Source organism: Cucumis melo, chromosome 12, assembly GCF_025177605.1.
Source record: "Cucumis melo cultivar AY chromosome 12, USDA_Cmelo_AY_1.0, whole genome shotgun sequence".
Taxonomy (NCBI): Eukaryota; Viridiplantae; Streptophyta; class Magnoliopsida; order Cucurbitales; family Cucurbitaceae; genus Cucumis; species Cucumis melo.
Genome location: NC_066868.1, coordinates 5274773 through 5293345, shown reverse-complemented (window position 1 = coordinate 5293345; position 18573 = coordinate 5274773).

Below are 18573 nucleotides of genomic sequence, written 5' to 3'. Positions count from 1 at the left end.
CGGAGCAAAGGGAAGAAACTGTCAGGGGACCGCTTTTTACCCCAGGACGAGAAAACTAAGTCCGTGGCATTCTCGCTCGGGTTTTCTTGGGACGATCACTTGAAGTCCTCGAGCTCAGCCCGTTTCCTTCACTACAAGTGCATTTCAAGTTGTTTCTACACCGGACGAGCGTTCGCCACTCGATGGAAGCATTGGACATCTTTGGAATGTTCTAGGTCGCACCACAGTTCTCCCTCCAACGAACTCGCTTACCGACCTATACCTTGGGAAAACGTGTCAGTGAGCATGTCAGAAGTGTGGGTTGTAGTCCTCGGAGCACGAGCCCTAAAGATCGAAAGACTTATGACCAATACGAAGCAAAGGAAAAAAACCGTCGGGGGAACGCTTTTTAACCCAGGACGAGAAAACTGAGTCCGGGGTATTCTCGCTCGCGTTTTCTTTGGACGAGCACCGAAATTCCTCGATCTCAGCCTGTTTCCTTCACTGCAAGTGCATATTTAGTGGTTTCTGACACCGGACGAGCGTTCGCCACTCGTTGGAAGCATTGGCCATCTTTGGACCGTTCTGGGTCGCACCATAGTTCTCCCTCCAACGAGCTCGCTTCCCGAACAATAGCTTGGGAAAACGTGACAGGGAGCATGCCAGGAGTGTGGGTTCAAGTCCTCGAAGCACGAGCCCCAAAGATCGAAAGACTTATGACCAATACGGAGCAAAGGGATGAAATCGCCGGGGGACCGCTTTTTGCTCCAGGACGACAACAATGAGTCTGGGGCATTCTTGCTTGTGTTTTCTTGGGACGAGCACCGGAAGTCCTCGAGCTCATCCTGTTTCCTTCGCTACAAGTGCATTTCCAGTGGTTTTTTACACCGAAACGAGCGTTCGCCACTCGTTTGAAGCATTGACCATCTTTTGGACCGTTTTGCGTCGTTCCACAGTTCTCCCTCCAACGAGCTCGCTTCTCGACCTATACTTTGGGAAAACGTGTCAGGGAGCATGCCTGGAGTGTGGGTTGAAGTCCTCGGAGCACGAGCCCCAAAGATCGAAAGACTTATGACCAATACGGAGCAAAGGAAAGAGACCGTCGGGGGACAGCTTCTTACCCCAGAACAAGAAAACTGAGTCCAGGGCATTCTCGCTCGTGTTTTCTTAGGACGTGCACCGGAATTCCTCGAGCTCATCTCGATTCCTTTGCTACAAGTGCATTTCCAGTGGTTTCTGACACCGAAACGAGTGTTCGCCACTCGTTGGAAGCATTGGCCATCTTTTGGATCGTTTTACGTCGCACCACAGTTCTCCCACCAACGAGCTAGCTTCCCGACCTATACCTTAGGAAAACATGTCAGGGAGCATGCCAGAAGTGTGGGTTGAAGTCCTCAGAGCACGAGCTTCGAAGATCGAAAGACTTATGACCAATACGGAGCAAAGGGTAGAAACCGTCGGGGGACCGCTTTTTACCCCAGGACGAGAAAACTGAGTTCGGTGCATTCTCGCTCGTGGTTTCTTGGGACGAACTCCGGAAGTCCCCGAGCTCAGCCCGTTCCCTTCACTGCAATGGCATTTTCAGTGGTTTCTGACACCAAACGAGCGTTCGCCACTCCTTGCAGGCATTGGCCATCTTTTCTACCGTTTTGGGTCGCACCACAGATCTCCTTCCAACAAGTTCGCTTCCCTATCTATACCTTGGAAAAATGTGTCAGGGACAATGCCAGGAGTGTGGGTTGAAGTCCTCGGAGCACGAGCCCCGAAAATCGAAAAACTTATGACTAATACGGAGCAAAGGGCAGAAACCGTCGGGGGACCGCTTTTTACCCCAAGACGAGAGAACAGAGTCCGAGGCATTCTCGCTTGCATTTTCTTGGAACGAGCACCAGAATTCCTCGAGCTCATCCCGTTTCCTTCGCTGCAATGGCATTTCCAGTGGTTTCTGACATCGAACGAGCGTTCACCACTCGTTGGAAGCATTGGCCATCTTTTGGACCGTTTTGGGTCACACTACAGTTCTTCCTCCAACGAGCTCGCTTCCCGACCTATACCTTGGGAAAATGTGACAGGGAGCATGCGAGGAGTGTGGGTGGTAGTCCTCGGAGCAGAAGCCCCGAAGATCGAAAGACTTATGACCAATACGGAGTAGAGGGAAGAAACCATCGGGGGACTGCTTTTTACCCAAGAACGAGAAAACTGAATCCGGGGCATTCTCGCTCGCGTTTTCTTGGGACGAGCACCGGAAGTATTCGAGCTCGGCTCGTTTCGTTTGGTGAAAATGCATTTCCAGTGGTTTCTGACACCAGAGGAGCGTTTGCCACTCGTTGGATGCATTGGCCATCTTTTGGACCGTTTTGGATCGCACCACAGTTCTCCCTCCAACGAGCTCGCTTCCTGACCTATACCTTGGAAAATGTGTCAGGGAGCATGCCTAGAGTGTGGGTTGAAGCCCTTGAAGCACGAGCCCCGAATATCGAAAGACTTATGACCAATACGGAGCGAAGGGAAGAAACCGTCGGGGGACAGCTTCTTACCCTAGAACGAGAAAACTGAGTCCGGGTCGTTCTCGCTCGTGTTTTCTTAGGACGAGCACCGAAAGACCTCGAGGTCAGCCCGTTTCCTTTGCTGCAATTGCAATTGCAGTGGTTTCTAACATCGGACGAGCGTTCGCCGCTCGTTGGAAGCATTGGCCATCTTTTGGACCGTTTTGGGTCGCACCACATTTCTCCCTCCAACGAGCTCGCTTTCCGATTTATTCCTTGGGAAAACGTGTCAGGGAGGATGCCATGAGTGTGGGTTGAAGTCCTTGGAGTACGAGCTTCGAAGATCAAATACTTATGACCAATACGGAGTAAACGGAAGAAAACGTCGCGATACCAGATGAACGTTTGCCACTCGCTGGAAGAGCATTAACCATCTTTTCGGTCTTTTCGGGTTGCACCTTTGTTCTCCTTCCAACGAGTTCGCTTTTTGACATATACTTTGGAAAAATGCGTGAGGGACGATGCAAGGAATGTAAACTAAAGTCTTCAGAATATGAGTCTCAAAGCTCAAAACACTTATGACCAATACAAAACAAAGAAATCGTTGAAGGCCTGCTTTTTACCCTAAGATAGAAAACTGAATCCTGAGCATTCTCGTTCGCATTTACTTGGGAGGAACACCAGAAGTTCTTGAGCTTAGCAGCTTCCTACGCTGAAATGCATTTCCAGTGGTTTCTGACATTGGATTAGGGTTCGCCACTCGTGGAAGAGCATTGGCCATCTTTTCGATCATTTCGTATTTCACCATAGTTCTCCCTCCAACGAGCTCACTTATCGTCCTATACTTTAGAAAAATGCCCGAGGGACGATGCTAGGAATGTAGGCTAAAGTTCTCGGAGTATAAAGACATTAAGCCCACTAATTGTTAGTGAGTTGTGTGTTATTGGCCCATATGAATTCTATATAAAATGGGCTCTTGAGGTCTTAAGGTTGGGGCTTTACTTTTTTTTTAAAAGAAAAGATTGGGCTGCTGCTGTTTTTATAAACATTTTAAAAAAATAATAATAACCCAACCCTTATTTCTTTTTTTATTTTCCATCTTCTTTCTCTCTCTCGATTTCCTTCATCCAACGAGTCCCATAACCCGGTTCTGGGTTTGAAGGATAGTAGGTCAATCTTAGTGGTGGTTCAAGCATCAATCGGAGCTTCAAATGTAAGTTTTTCTTTAAGAACCCTATATTTAATCTTATTTCGGTTTAGGGTTTATTGTTAATTAATTGCAATTAGGGTAAGTTTTTGGTCTTTCTTTCGCCCTACTCTTTTAATCTCTATCATAATGATCAATACAAAACAAAGAAACCGTGGAAGAACTACTTTTTACCACGAGTTATAAAAACTGAGTCTGGGGCATTCTCGTTTGTATTTTCTTTGAACGAATACCATAAGTTCTTGAGCTTAGCCCGTTTCCTTCGTTGAAGTACATTTTTTGTGGTTTCTGACATCAGACAAGCGTTCGTCACTCGTTGGAAGAGGATTGGCCATCTTTTCGATCGTTTCGGTTTGCACCTTAATTCTCCCTCCAACGAGCTCACTTTATGACCTATACTTTGGGAATATGTGCTGGGGACGTTGTCAGAAATGTAGACGGAAATCCTCGAGCTTTAGGACTCATAATACAAGGACTTCACTCTACATTCCAGGCATCGTCCCTTACACATTTTCAGAAAGTATAGGTCGGCGAGCGACCTCGTTGAAGAGAAACTAATGTGCAACCATAAATGATCGAAAAGTAGGCCAATGCTCTTCCATAGAGTGACGAACATTCGTTTGGTGTCAGAAACCACTGAAAATGCACTTCAAGCAAAGGGAATAACCTAATCTCAAGAACTTCTGGTGTTTGTCCCAAGAAAATGAAATCGAGAATGCGCCGGACACAGTTTTTCTATCTCGTGGTAAAAAGTTGTCCTTCAACCGTTTCTTTGTTTTGTATTGGTCATAAGTGTTTTGAGCTTTACAACTAATACTCTGAGAACTTTAGGATACATTCCTCACATCGTCCCTTACATATTTTCCTAAGTATAGGTCAGGAAGCGAGCTCGTTGGAAGAAGAACTAAGGTGCTACCTAAAACAATTGAAAAAGATGGTCAATCCTCTTCCAACAATTGGTGAACGCTCGTCTGGTGTCAAAAACCACTCAAAAATGTAATTCCATCGAAGGAAACGAGCTAAGCTCAAGAACTTCTGGTGTTCGTCTCAAGAAGCGGACTAAGTTTTTCTATCTCGAGGTAAAAAGCGGTCGTTCAATGGTTTCTTTGTTTTGTATTAATCTTAAGTGTTTCGAGCTTCATGACTCATACTCCGAGGACTTCAGTTTACATTCCTGGCATCATCCCTCGCACATTTTCCCAAAGTATAAATCGGAAAGCAAGCTCGTTAGAGAGAGAACTACATGCAACCCGAAACGATCGAATAGTTGGCCAATGCTTTTCCAACTAATGGTGAACGCTCGTTCGGTGTCTGAAACCACTAAAAATGAACTTCAAGCAAAGGGAACGGGCTAAGCTTGAGAACTTCTACAGTTCTTTCCATGAAAATGTGAAGGAGAATGCCCCGGACTCAGTGTTTCTATCTAAGGGTAAAAAGCGATCCTTCAACGGTTTTTATTGTTTTGTATTAGTCATAACTTTTCCAAGCTTCGGAGTCATACTTCGAGGATGGCAGTCTACATTCTTGGCCTCGTCCCTAAAACATTTTCCCAAAGTATAGGTCAGGAAGCGAGCTCGTTGGAGGGAGAACTAAGGCACAACTCGAAATGATCGAAAAGTTGGCCAATGCTTTTCAAACGAGTGGCGAACACTTGTCTGACGTGTAAAACCACTGAAAATGCACTTCAAGTGAAGGAAACAGGCTAAGCTCAAGAACTTCTAAAGTTTCGGGTTGCACCTTTGGAAAATGTGTGAGGGACAATACCAGGAATGTAGACTGAAGCCGTCAGAGTATGAGTTTTGAAGCTCGAAACACTTATGACGAGAACAAAACAAAGAAATCGTTGAAGGATCGTTTTTACTGCTAGATCGAATAATTGTGTCCGGGGCATTCTCATTCGCATTTTAATGGGATGAACACTAGAAGTTCTTGAGCTTGGCCCATTTCCTTCTGTTAAATGTATTTTCAGGGGTTTCTGACGTCGAACGAGCGTTCGCCATTCGTTGGAAGAGCGTTGGCCATCTTTTCGATTGTTTCACGTTGCACTTTAGTTCTCTGTCAAATGAGCTCACTACTCGACCTATACTTTAGGAAAATATGTGAGGGACGATGCTAGGAATGTAGATTGATGTCCTTGGAGTATGAGTTCCGAAACTCGAAACACTTATGCTCGAAACACTTCTGACTAAGACAAACCAATGAAAGAAGATTGTGACCAAGACAATTTTCGAGTTGCATCTTAGTTTTCCCGCCAAAGAGCTCGCTTCTCGACTTATACTTTGAGAAAACTGTGAGGGACAATGCCATGAAAGAAGCCTAAAGTCCTCGAAGTATGAGTCTTGAAGCTCGAAAATCTTATGACCAATACAAAATAAAGAAACCGTTGAAGGACCGCTTTTTTTCCCGAGGTAGAAAAATTGAGTCAGGGGCATTCTCGTTCGCATTTTCTTGGGACGCATGCCAGAAGTTCTTGAGCCTAGCCTGTTTCCTTCTTTTGAAGTGCATTTTCCGTGGTTTCTAATACCGTATGAGCATTCGCCACTCATTGAAAGTGCATTGGTCATCTTTTTTATCGTTTCGGGTTACACCTTAGTTCTCCCTCTAACAAGCTCGCTTGTCAAACTATACTTTGGGAAAATGTGCGAGGGACAATGCCAGGAATGTATACTGAAATCCTCGGAGTATGAGTTTCAAAGCTCGAAACACTTATGACAAATACAAACCAAAAAAAAAACCGTTGAATGAGTGCTTTTTACCCCAAGATAGAAAAATTGATATGGGACATTCTCGTTCGCAATTTCTTAGGACGAACACTAGAAGCTCTTGAGCTTAGCCAGCTTCTGTTGCTGAAATGCATTTTCAGTGGTTTCTGACACTAGACGAGCGTTCGCCACTCATTGGAAGAGCATTAGCCATCTTTTCGATCATTTTGGGTTGCACCTTAGTTCTCCATCCAACGAGCTCGCTTCATGATCTATACTTTGGGAAAATGTGTGACGGACGATTCCTGGAATGAGCTTTAAGTCTTCGAAGTATGAGTCCCAAAGCTCAAAACACTTATGACCAATACAAAACATAGAAATTGTAGAAGGACCACTTTTTCTCCGAGATAGAAAAACTAAGTTCGGGACATTCTCGTTTGCACTTTCTTGGGACACATACTAGAAGTTCTTGAGCGTATCCCGTTTCCTTCGCTTGAAGTGCATTTTCCGTGGTTTCTAACACCGTATGAGCATTTGCCGCTCGTTAGAAGAGCATTGGCCAACTTTTCGATCGTTTCGAGTTACACCTTAGTTCTTCCACCAACGAGCTCCCTTGACAATCTATACCTTGAGAAAAAATGCAAGGGATAATGCCAGGAATGTTCATTCAAGTCCTCAAAGTATGAGTTCTGAAGCTCGAAACACTTATGACAAATACAAAACAAAAAAAAAAAACGTTGAAGGAGCGCTTTTTACCCTGAGATAGAAAAATTGAGTCTAGGGCATTCTCGATCGCAATTTCTTAGGACGAACACCAGAAGTTCTTGAGCTTAGCAAGCTTCCTTCGCTAAAATGCATTTTCAGTGGTTTCTGACACTGGACGAGCGTTCGCCACTAGTTGGAAGAGCATTAGCCATCTTTTCGATCATTTCGGGTTGCACCTTAGTTCTCCCTCCAACGAGCTCACTTCACGACCTATACTTTGGGAATATGTGTGAGGGACAATTCCTGAAATGAGCCTGAAGTCCTCGGAGTATGAGTTCCGAAGCTCAAAACATTTATGACCAATACAAAACATAGAAACTATTAAAGGTCCATTTTTCCCCCGAAATAGAAAAACTAAGTCCGGAGCATTCTCGTTCGCATTTTCTTGGGACACACACTAGAAGTTCTTGAGCCTAGCCCGTTTCCTTCACTTGAAATGCATTTTCCGTGGTTTCTAACACTCTACGAGCATTCCCGACTCGTTGGAAGCGCAATGGCCATCTTTTCGATCGTTTCGGGTTACACTTTAGTTCTTCCTCCAATGAGCTCGCTTGCCAACCTATACTTTGGGAAAATGTGCGAGGGACGATGCCAGGAATGTACACTGAAGTCCTCGGAGTATGAGTTCTGAAGCTCGTAACACTTCTGACAAATACAAAACAAAGAAGCCATTGAAGGAGCGCTTTTTACCTCGAGATAGAAAAATTGAGTCTGAGACATTCTCGTTCGCATTTTCTTGGGATGAACACCAGAATTTCTTAAGGTTAGCCCGTTTCATTTGCTTGAAGTGCATTTTCAGTGATTTATGACACCGGATGAGCGTTCACCACTCGTTAGAAGAGCATTGGCCATCTTTTCAATCCTTTCGGGTTGCACCTTAGTTCTCCCTCCAACGAACTCGCTTCACAACCTATACTTTGGGAAAATATGCGAAGGAAGCCTGAAGTCCTCAGAGTATGAGTCCCGAAGCTCAAAACACTTATGACCAATATAAAACAAAGAAATCATTGAAGGACCACTTTTTACCCCAAGATAGAAAAACTGAGTCCGGGGTATTCTCGTTCACAATTTCTTGAGACGAAGACCAAAAGTTCTTGAGCTTAGCCCGTTTCCTTCACTAGAAATGCATTTTTCGTGGTTTCTGACATCGAACGAGCATTCGCCACTCGTTGGAAGAGCATTGACCATCTTTTCGATAGTTTCGGGTTACACCTTAGTTTTTCGTCCAATGAGCTTGCTCCTAACCTATACTTTGGGAAAACTAAGGTGCACGTGTTGCTATCGCCGGAGACCTCTGAACCTGCCCATCTCGTTTAGAAGGCACCGACCAACCCATCCCTGCCACCCTTGCCTTCATCCACAGCTGTTAATGCCTCCCACACAACGCTTTATATTCTGCCATTTACCTCTGTCGAGCCACCGCCGCTTCTGCAGTCACACCTATATGCCTTGCCATCCACTCTGTTCCAAACCCTAGCAATCATCTCGGGGTTGGGCATCCTAAAATATACTCAACATTTAAAGTTGAAGAGTCTTCAGCATATTCCAACACTAACGTGTCAACCTTTTCTTCTTCAAGTATAGCTCCCCAGCAACTAGAAAGGCTACAACAGCAGATTGCAGCAATTGAGGCTACATTAAAAGCAACATCCAATACTTTTGGTCGTGATCTTCATGCATCTTTACCAGTATATTATGAGAATCCAATAACCTCGTTCCCCTCTCTATCCTCTCCTTATGTGACTAATACAGTGGCACAATCTACAACATATTTTTCAAAGGAAAAATTGAAGGACAATGACTATTTCTTCCGATCCCAGTCAATGAAAATAGTTCTTGAAGGGCGGCATCAATTCAGTTTTTTGACAGGGAAAATACTTCGTCCTTCGCCTGGAGACCCTTAGGAACGGTACTGGAAGGGAGAGGATTCTCTTATTTGATCTACATTGATCAATATCATGGACCTACAAATTGGCAAACCTTTACTCTATGTTGCAACTGCTAAAGATATTTAGGATACAACCCAAAAATTGTATTCCAAACGTCAAAATTCCTCTCGTCTATGTACAATACTCTAGATTTGAAGAGATTGACAGGATTTATGATTTTCTTGTTGGTCTTAACTTTAAGTTCGATATAGTTCGTGGGTGTCTACTGAGCCAGAGACCAATTCATTCTCTGATGGAGGTCTTTTCTGAAATTCGTCTTGAGCAGGATCGTACAAATTCTATGAATATTTTGACCATCTCGGCTATTGACTCCGTTACTTTTAGCGTAAGATCCTCTACCAGTGGTAGTGAAAAGAATACTCTGTGATCATTGCAAGAAACAATGGCATACCAAAGAGCAATATTGGAAGTTACATGGTCGTCCCCCATGAGGTAAAAAATGACATTCCAACGACAAACAGAACATTGGACAAGTATGTGTGAGCGAGTCTTGTGGATCTTCTCAACCACCTGATCTACACGAGAGTCAGGTCAATCTCAGTCCTACTACTCTAGGTTCCATTGTACAATTACGTATTCCTTAGTCCTCCAGTCTTATTAGTATTAATAGCAAGAAACCATGGATTCTAGATTCTGAAGCCACAAACCATTTGACTAGTTCCTTTGAATTGTTCGTGTCCTATGTTCCATGTGTTGGTAACGAAACAATTAAGATTGCAGATAGCTCCTTGGCCGCCCTTCTTGGGAAGGGGAAGATTTCTATTTGTGCAGGGCTCTCCTTACATCATGTGTTGCATGTGCCAAAATTTCTTATAATCTGTTATCTATAAGCAAATTTACTCTTAATATAAACTGCAAAGCAACATTCTTACCTGATTGTCTCTATTTAGGACTTGAGCTCGAGGATGATGATTGGCACTACCTGACATAGTAGAGGACTCTACCTTCTTGATGATGACATCTTTTCTAGTAACATTCCTGGGACTAGTCTTTTACCTTCTTATTTTACTACTTCTAAACAAAATTGTATGTTGTGGCATTTCCATCTAGGCCACCCTAATTTTCAATATATGAAACATTTATTTCCTCATTTTCTTTTAGGCCACCCTAATTTTCTAGAGTGAAAGGATGAGTCTTTTTTACATTTACGCCCCAACTTGAGGGGAAGTGTTAGAATTAGCGGGTTTATTGTATGTTGACAGCCCGAGGGTTTGTTGAAATTTTATAGTGCTCTAATTATCTTTTATTATTTTATTTTGGCTTCTACGGCCTATAAATAAATGTTCACTGTATCATTATGAGATATAGAAAAATAATAAGAAAATCAACCATCCATCTTCCATAAAGGAGCCGAATGAAACCAAAGTTTCACGTTCGGTTTTGAATCAGAGACGTTCAGTTCAAAATGATGAATCAACGTCGACTATAACCCCTAGCCTTCCAAGCTAACGATGCGGGTTCGATTCCCGCTATCCGCTTATCTTATCTTATAATATTCTTATCTTATAATTTATATATATTATAAATAGAAATTAATTAATAATGGAATTACTCAAATAAAAATTTTCAATTTACTTAATTTTAACTAAATTTTAACTAAGGTATTAGTTAATGTAATGCATCATTGAATTCAATATGCAATTTCCGGAATTCTCACACATTTTTTTTACGAACAAGAGAGGTGAAAATACGAAAAAAAAAATTGTTTTTAAATATTTCAAATTTGTCTTTCCATTTTTTTCTCTGTGATTTTTTTATCGTCTTTCTACTCTTCGGTGCGATTTCTTCCATCTTTCTTTTTCTTTTTTTTAGATTTAGGTAACTAAGTCTATTTTTTTATTGTCTTTCTTGTTTTCTCTCTGTTTTTAGGTACGTGCATGTCTTTCTTCCTCTTTCTTTTTCTTCTTTTTCTTTTTCATTCACTACATGCATCTTATCGTCTTTTTTTTTTTTACGTTTAGATTAGGTAACCAAATCTGATCGTGTATAAGAATCTTGAAAAAATTAGTTAGCCATTTAAATTAGGGTAACCAAAACTAAAAGATTGTGTACAACGAATATTGAAAAAAATCGTCTATACCAAATTTTGAAAAAAAAATCGTTTAGATTCGTGTACCCAAATCTAAATGATCGTATACCAAATTTTGAAAAAAAAAATTCGTTTAGATTTGGAATCCTAAATCTAAACGGTCGTGTAGCCAAATCTAAACGATCATATACCAAATTTTGAAAAAAAAAATTATTTAGATTTGGGGTAGCCAAATAAATGATCGTGTAGCCAAATCTAAACAACTGTGTAACTCAATTAATTAAACGATTATGTAACCAAATTAAACGATAGAACTGAAAAAACAAATCTAAACGATCGTGTACCAAACAATAGTAAAATCTAAACGATTGTGTACCATTTCATTACCAAATATATTATGTGCATTGTTGACGGAGCATTTTTGGTATTTTACATGGTGAACCTCTAGGTTTTTTCTATTTTCGGAATTGTTCTATACAATGTAAATATTTTGCCGTTTTTTTATATATTTTTTAAAAGACCTCTTAAAACTTCCATATTGCCTATTACAATATGAAACCTCTCCCATGGGTTTAGGCGTCAAGGGCACGAGGAATTAGACAACTATGTATTTGTTGGTATCTCCGACGCATATGGTTACCTTATGGACAACGATTTTTGTTTTCAATTAACATAAATTCATTTTTTATTTAAATAAAAACATTTCTTCATTTCAATTTTATCAGTTGAGATTATGATTGATGATGCATTACGTATTTCATTGTTTCGTTGAAGCGTTACAAAACTTGTTGCGGCTAGGTGACTATTGAGACCCTACAAATGCAACATATCTATCTATATCTCTAATATTATATTAAATGATCATATTAGTGGATAACTTTCCACTTCCCATTTTGCTTCACGTTTTTTCTATACACGCCTATAGTTCTATTCAATAAACTTCAAACACCTAATGACCGAACAACCATTCAATTCCCCTTAAATCCTACATCTCACAAGTCATGAAATTTTATTCATATAATGAGATCATTTACAAAATTATTGTAAAATCTTAAGAAATTTGAAGATGAAGCGATCTCAATAAACCTACATTTTGATTTTCTTATGATGAAATTTGACGGAAGTTTGATTTTGAAGAACACAAACAAAATAGTTGTTGTTGGATTGCTTATTTGGACAAAAGAAAAGGTTGGCCTCTAGGATTTTCTCATATGATGAAAAATGCTAACATACTTTTTTTCCCATATTTGAATTCATGAACCATAGCATAAATTTAAGTTGGTATGGAGAATGGGATTATAAGGTCTTTTCGGTCTAGGAGATTAGACATTTGTTCTTTAAATTAAAGGAAAATTTTTGTGAATGTAACAAAACATCAAACTATTTACGACCCGTGTAACAAAGCTCATAAAATTAGTCATTTTTTAAATATTCCAGGTTTGTCCTTCTATCTTTCTTCTCCTCCTCGCTGCGATTTCTTTCTATCGTCTTTCTTCTTTTCTTCTTTTTTTCGTTGTGATTTCTTTGTATCGTATTTCTTCTTTTTCTCTTTTTTTTATACGTCGTTTAATCTTTCTATCATCTTTCTTCTTTTCCTCTTCTTTTTCTTTTCCTTTGCGATTTCTTTCCACCGTCTTTCTTCTTTTTTCATTGCGATTGTTTTTCGTCGTCTTTCTTCTTTTCTTCTTTTTTCGTTGCGATTTATATCATCTTTCTTCTTTTCCTCTTCTTTTTATACGTCATTTAATCTTTCCATCGTCTTTCTTCTTTTCCTCTTCTTTTTTTTTTCCTCTGCGATTTCTTTCCATCGCCTTTCTTTTTTTCTTCTTCTTATTTTTTACGTCATTTAAATTTAGATAACCAAATCTAAATTATCGTGTACAAAAAATAGCAGAATTTAAAAGATCGTGTATAAAGAATCTTGAAAAAAAATCATTTAGATTAGAATAGTCAAATGTAAACGATCGTGTAAAAAAAGTAAACGATCGTGTAAAAAAACAAACCATTGTGTAGATAAATATAAACGATCGCGTATTAAAAGAATAAAAAAATCGTTTATCCAAATCTAAACGATCGTGTATTAAAAAATCTTGAAAAAATAAATGATCGTGTACACAAATCTAAACGATCATATAAAAAAATAAACTATCGTGTACCAAAAGAACTAAAAAAAACGTTTATCCAAATCTAAACGATCGTGTACCAAAAGAATCTTGACAAAATTCGTTCAGTCAAATCTAAACGATCGTGTACCAAAAGAATTAAAAAAATCATATAGTCAAATCTAAACGATCGTGTACTAAAAAATCTTGAAAAAATAAACGATTGTGTAAACAAATCTATACAATCGTGTAAAAAAAAGTAAACGATCGCATACAAAAAAATAAAAATAAAAAATCGTTTAGCCAAATCTAAATGATCGTGTACCAAAAGAAAAACGATTTGCCTACCCAAATCTAAACGATCAAATCTAACTGATCATGTAACCAATTTTAAACATAACCAAATTAAACGATCGTGTAACCCAATTAAACGATAGAAAAAAAAAATTGCTAAATTAAATGACCAAATCTAAACGATCGTGTACCAAATATACTAGACGCGCGTTGTTATACCAAATATATTATATGCGCGTTGTTGATGGGACATTTTAGGTATTTTACACGGTGGGCCTGTGGATTTTTTCCATTTTCGAAATTGTTCTATACAATGTAAATATTTTGCCGCTTTGTTCTATTTGTAAAAATACCCCTAAATTAAAAATCATTATTTAAGTCATGTTCAATTTTTTTGTTTTATTTGATGTTTTAGATAATTTGTAGATTAGCTATTTATTACAATAAATTTGGACATTAAAAAAGATACTAAAAAAAATTTCATAAATATAACAATCTACTTAAATATTTACGGCTCTTGTAACACAGCCCATAAAATTAACCATTTTTTAAATATTTCAGGTTTGCCCTTTCTTCTTTCTTTTTCGATTTTTTTATCGTCTTTCATTCCATCTTTCTTTCTTTTCCTCATCTTTTTTACGTAGTTTAGATTTGGGTAACTAAATCTGATTTCTTTCTATCATCTTTCTTTTTCTTTTCCGTTGCAAGCATAGTCTTTCTTCTTTTACTCTCTTTTTTACGTCGTTTCAAATCTAAACAATCGTGTAGCCAAATCGATCGTGTAACCCAATTAATTAAACGATCGTGTAACCAAATTAAACAATAGAATTGAGTAAACAAATCGTTTAGATTTGGCTATCCAAATTTAAACGATCATATACTAAACAATAGTCAAATCTAAGTGATCGTGTACCAAATATATTACACTTAACCAAATATATTACGCACATTGTTGACGGGACATTTTTGATATTTTCTATCGTGGTTCTGTGGGCTTTTTCCGTTTTTAGAATTGTTAGTGTAAATATTTTGCCGATTTCTTATATTTTTTTAAAATACCCCAAATATATATTTACACCCTTGCATTAAGCGATTGAAATATTTTTTATTTAATTTTCTTTTTAATATTTAATTTAAATGATTTTTTTAACATTAAAAAAATAGGGAAACTCTCCTAAATATAACAAATTAGTGAAATATTTACAGCTTGTCTAACAAAGCCCATAAAGTTAGTCATTTCTTAAATATTCCAGGTTTGTCCTTCCATCTTTTTATCGTCTGCGATTTTTTTATCGTCTTCCTCTGTACTCTTCTTTTTTAGCTGCGATTTCTTTTTTTTTTTTTTTTTTTAGATTTGGGTAACCAAATCTATTTCTTTCTATTTAAATTTGGGGTAGCCAAATCTAAACGATCGTGTAGCCAAATCTAAACGATCGTATACCAAATTTTGAAAAAAAAATGGTTTAGAATTGGGGTAGCAAAATCTAAACAATCGTGTAACCCAATTAATTAAACAATCGTGTAACAAATTAAATGATAGAATTAAAAAAATGTAAACGATCGTGTGCCAAATCAAATGTAAACGATCGTTTACCAAATCCGTTACCAAATATATTACGCGCATTGTTGACAGGGCATTTTTGGTATTTTACACGTTGGGCCTCTGGACTTTTTTCATTTTCGAAATTGTTTTATATAATGTAAATATTTTGCCGCTTTTTTATATTTTGAAAAGATCCCTAAAAAATATTCATTTCATAACTAAAAATCTGTAAACATAAATATCTATATACTAATTAAATAAAATTCTATTTTATTCTTATGTCTATATAAAGTCTACCTTTCCATCTTTAAATTCCTATTTTATTCTTATGTCTATGTAATGTCCGTTAGTGGCTTATAATGTATTTTTCCAAAACAAAAGTTTACAATTGTGTAAATATAAATGTAAGCAAAACACGTTCAATTTAGTGATTGTATTTTTTTTTTAATTTTGTTGTAAATACCCATTGTTGCAAGTAATAATATTTAATTTTAGGGTTTATCATATTAAGAACCGTTTTTCTTTTTCAATAAAGTTTGAAGTTAAAGAAAAAACAAATGCTAAATCTGTAAATAACAATAAGATTTTAAGGCTAGAAAAACAATATTTTGGTTTAAATTTAAATTTGAAATAACTATAAAATTATACCAACCAAAATTAGAAAAAAGAACTATAGATTAAAAAAGGTTTGAGATATCAGAAATTTAAAGAAAAGTAAAAAATATTTTTTTATTCGAATTAAATATTCAAATTAAGAAGATGTTGAATCATGAAAATCAAAAGAATTTTTTTTATTTTACAATTTACATTAAATTAAAATTTCAATATTTATTGTGATTGTTTGATTACTAGTCCATCTATAATCTTTCTAGTGCTCTTTTTAAAGACATTAGAAAATACATTTTTCACATCCCTCTTTTTATTTTGATTTCAAGAAAAATTATTCACAAGTATTGGTGTTCTGATCTCATCCTTGTCATGTTGTGGGTTTGGATCTCAAAGAAGTGAGGACATAGACAAATGTGGATTTGTTGATATCCCACACACTCCACCTTAGTTTGGTGAAGTGAGGAATGATATTATTTCTTTATTAAAAATTTGTTTTTACCATAATATCAAATGGTCAACGATTTTATTTTCAATGAAAACAAGTTCATTTTTTATTTAAATAAAAACATTCTTTCATTTAAATTTTATCCTTTGAGATTGTGATCAGTGAGGCATTATGAAGCACGCGTCCGTTGAAGCGTTATGAAATGTGTTGCGGCTAGGTGGCCATTGAGGCATTACAAAAGCATCATCTATAGTTCTTCCACTACTCTTTTCAAAGATATTAAAACGTACATTTTTCACACAAAAAATTGTCGCCATCTTTTTTCTCTCTATTTTTATTATGAGCAAAATCATTCGCAAGTTTTAGTTGTTTTATTTTGAGAACGCAGTGACATTATCAGATATGTTTACACTACAAGCAAAGCCACGAAATGTCTTAAAGACGGCTCGTGATCTGCAACTCAGCATTTCATTTCAACAGTTTATATTTTGCAAGTTTTAGACTCATATCTTAAGCGATGTACTCTAGGCGATAGATCCAAACACCCATCCAGACATAGTTTACACTAAGTGTTTATCTCACTGCATCCAGCGTTCTTTATAGGCATCCTATTTTTGACGTCTAACTACAGCCTCCAACACACTGTTGCAGTTCATTTCCAACGCATTGTTGTTGGGAGGTTTTATTTATACATAGTAAATAAAAAAAATATTTAGAAGTTTGTTGTAGTTTTGGAAATATTTATAAAAATATTGTACATTTTAATAGGTTGGGTGTTGAACACCTAACCTATATTAAAAAGAAATAATAAAAAAAAAAGTTATGTCTAGTTTTCAAAACTAGACAAAGAAGAAAAAGAAGGAATCACGGGAACCAAACTCGTGAACACCTGCTCAGCTATTGGTGACCCGTGAACGCTTACCCAGCTGCCAATGAAGAGACCCATCAAAGGAGGACGGGTGTACACCCGTCCTCTTCTCTTGCATGTAGAAGGTCGGGTCTTCAAGATCCGTCCTTTCCCTCTTTAAATCTTCTCCTTCAGTCATAGGACGTGAAGAACAACAAATAACAGAGTTGGTTGCTTCGCTCATTTCCGTCCTACTCTTAATCTCTTCTTTGTGGCTTCTATCTTTTTCTCTTTTCAGCAGCTGAGAACCTCTCAAGGTAGGGATATCAGCTGCCAACCTTTGCTCATTCTGATTCATTCTCAATTTTGATTCGCTTCTCTTGGTTCCTTTCCCTCCCCTTTAATTCCTAAATAAAACCTCCTATTTAGAGAAATTTGGATAGATATTGTTAGTTTAGAAAATATGTATCAAATATTGAACTTTTAAAAATATTTACAAAAATATATTAAATTTATATATTTTTTTAATTATATAATTTATTTGGAGAACTTTGGATAGATATTATTATTTCAGAAAATATTTATCAAAATATTAAACTTTTGAAAATATTTATAAAAATATATTTAATTTATATTTTGTTTTAATTGTAGATTTTATTTAGAGAAATTTGGATAGATATTGTTAGTTTAGAAAACATTTATCGAAATATTGAACTTTTGAAAATATTATAAAATGTATGCAATTTATATTTTGTTTTAATTATAGATCTTATTTGGAGAAATTTGGATAGATATTGTTAGCTTAGAAAATATTTATCAACATATTCAACTTTTGAAAATATTTATACAATATATTTAATATATATTTTGTTTTAATTATAGATTTTATTAATATTATAATACTACTACTCCTAAATTTTGTAGATCGAGACATAAAGAACGAAGAAAATTGTCACATAGGTAAACTGTACTTAATATTTTTTTATGTGTTTTTAGTAATTTAAACTAAATTCTCGTGATATTATTGGCAATTCAGAACTGTACAAGGGAATACATGTCAAGATAAAGAAACACTTCAACATATGGTAACATGTTTGAAAAGACGAGAAAGTTCTTATCCTTTAATTTGAAGGAGTGCAACTCAAAATGGAACTCAAAGACTGTGTTCAAAGAATATTGAGAAGCGACTATCAAAAACATGAGTCAGCCATAGTGATCTAGGAGTTCTGTGTGGAAGGGCTCTAGCACAATGGATCAAAGGTACGTCGAGGATAATAGGCTGATGACTTCTAAGAGCTCTTATTGATTGAGTCATTTGGCACATTGATGTTGACTCATCACATCCTAGGGTTGAAGAAGGTCTCAAGGGTTCAGTTGTTCGCCGATGAAAGTGGTACATGAGTTGGGTTTAGAACGTTGTGAGATAGTTCGATTCCTATCTACCATTGGTGTGAAAGAGAGGTTCCTATCTACCATTGGTGTGAAAGGGAGATCTACGAGGAGCCAACCCTAGTACGAAAGGATTGGGTTGGGCCAACTAATGGTTTACCGATTATTATGCAAATAGCAACGCCGGTCAGCTGAGTTGGTTTGGAAGAACCTCTGCGCTGTCAGAA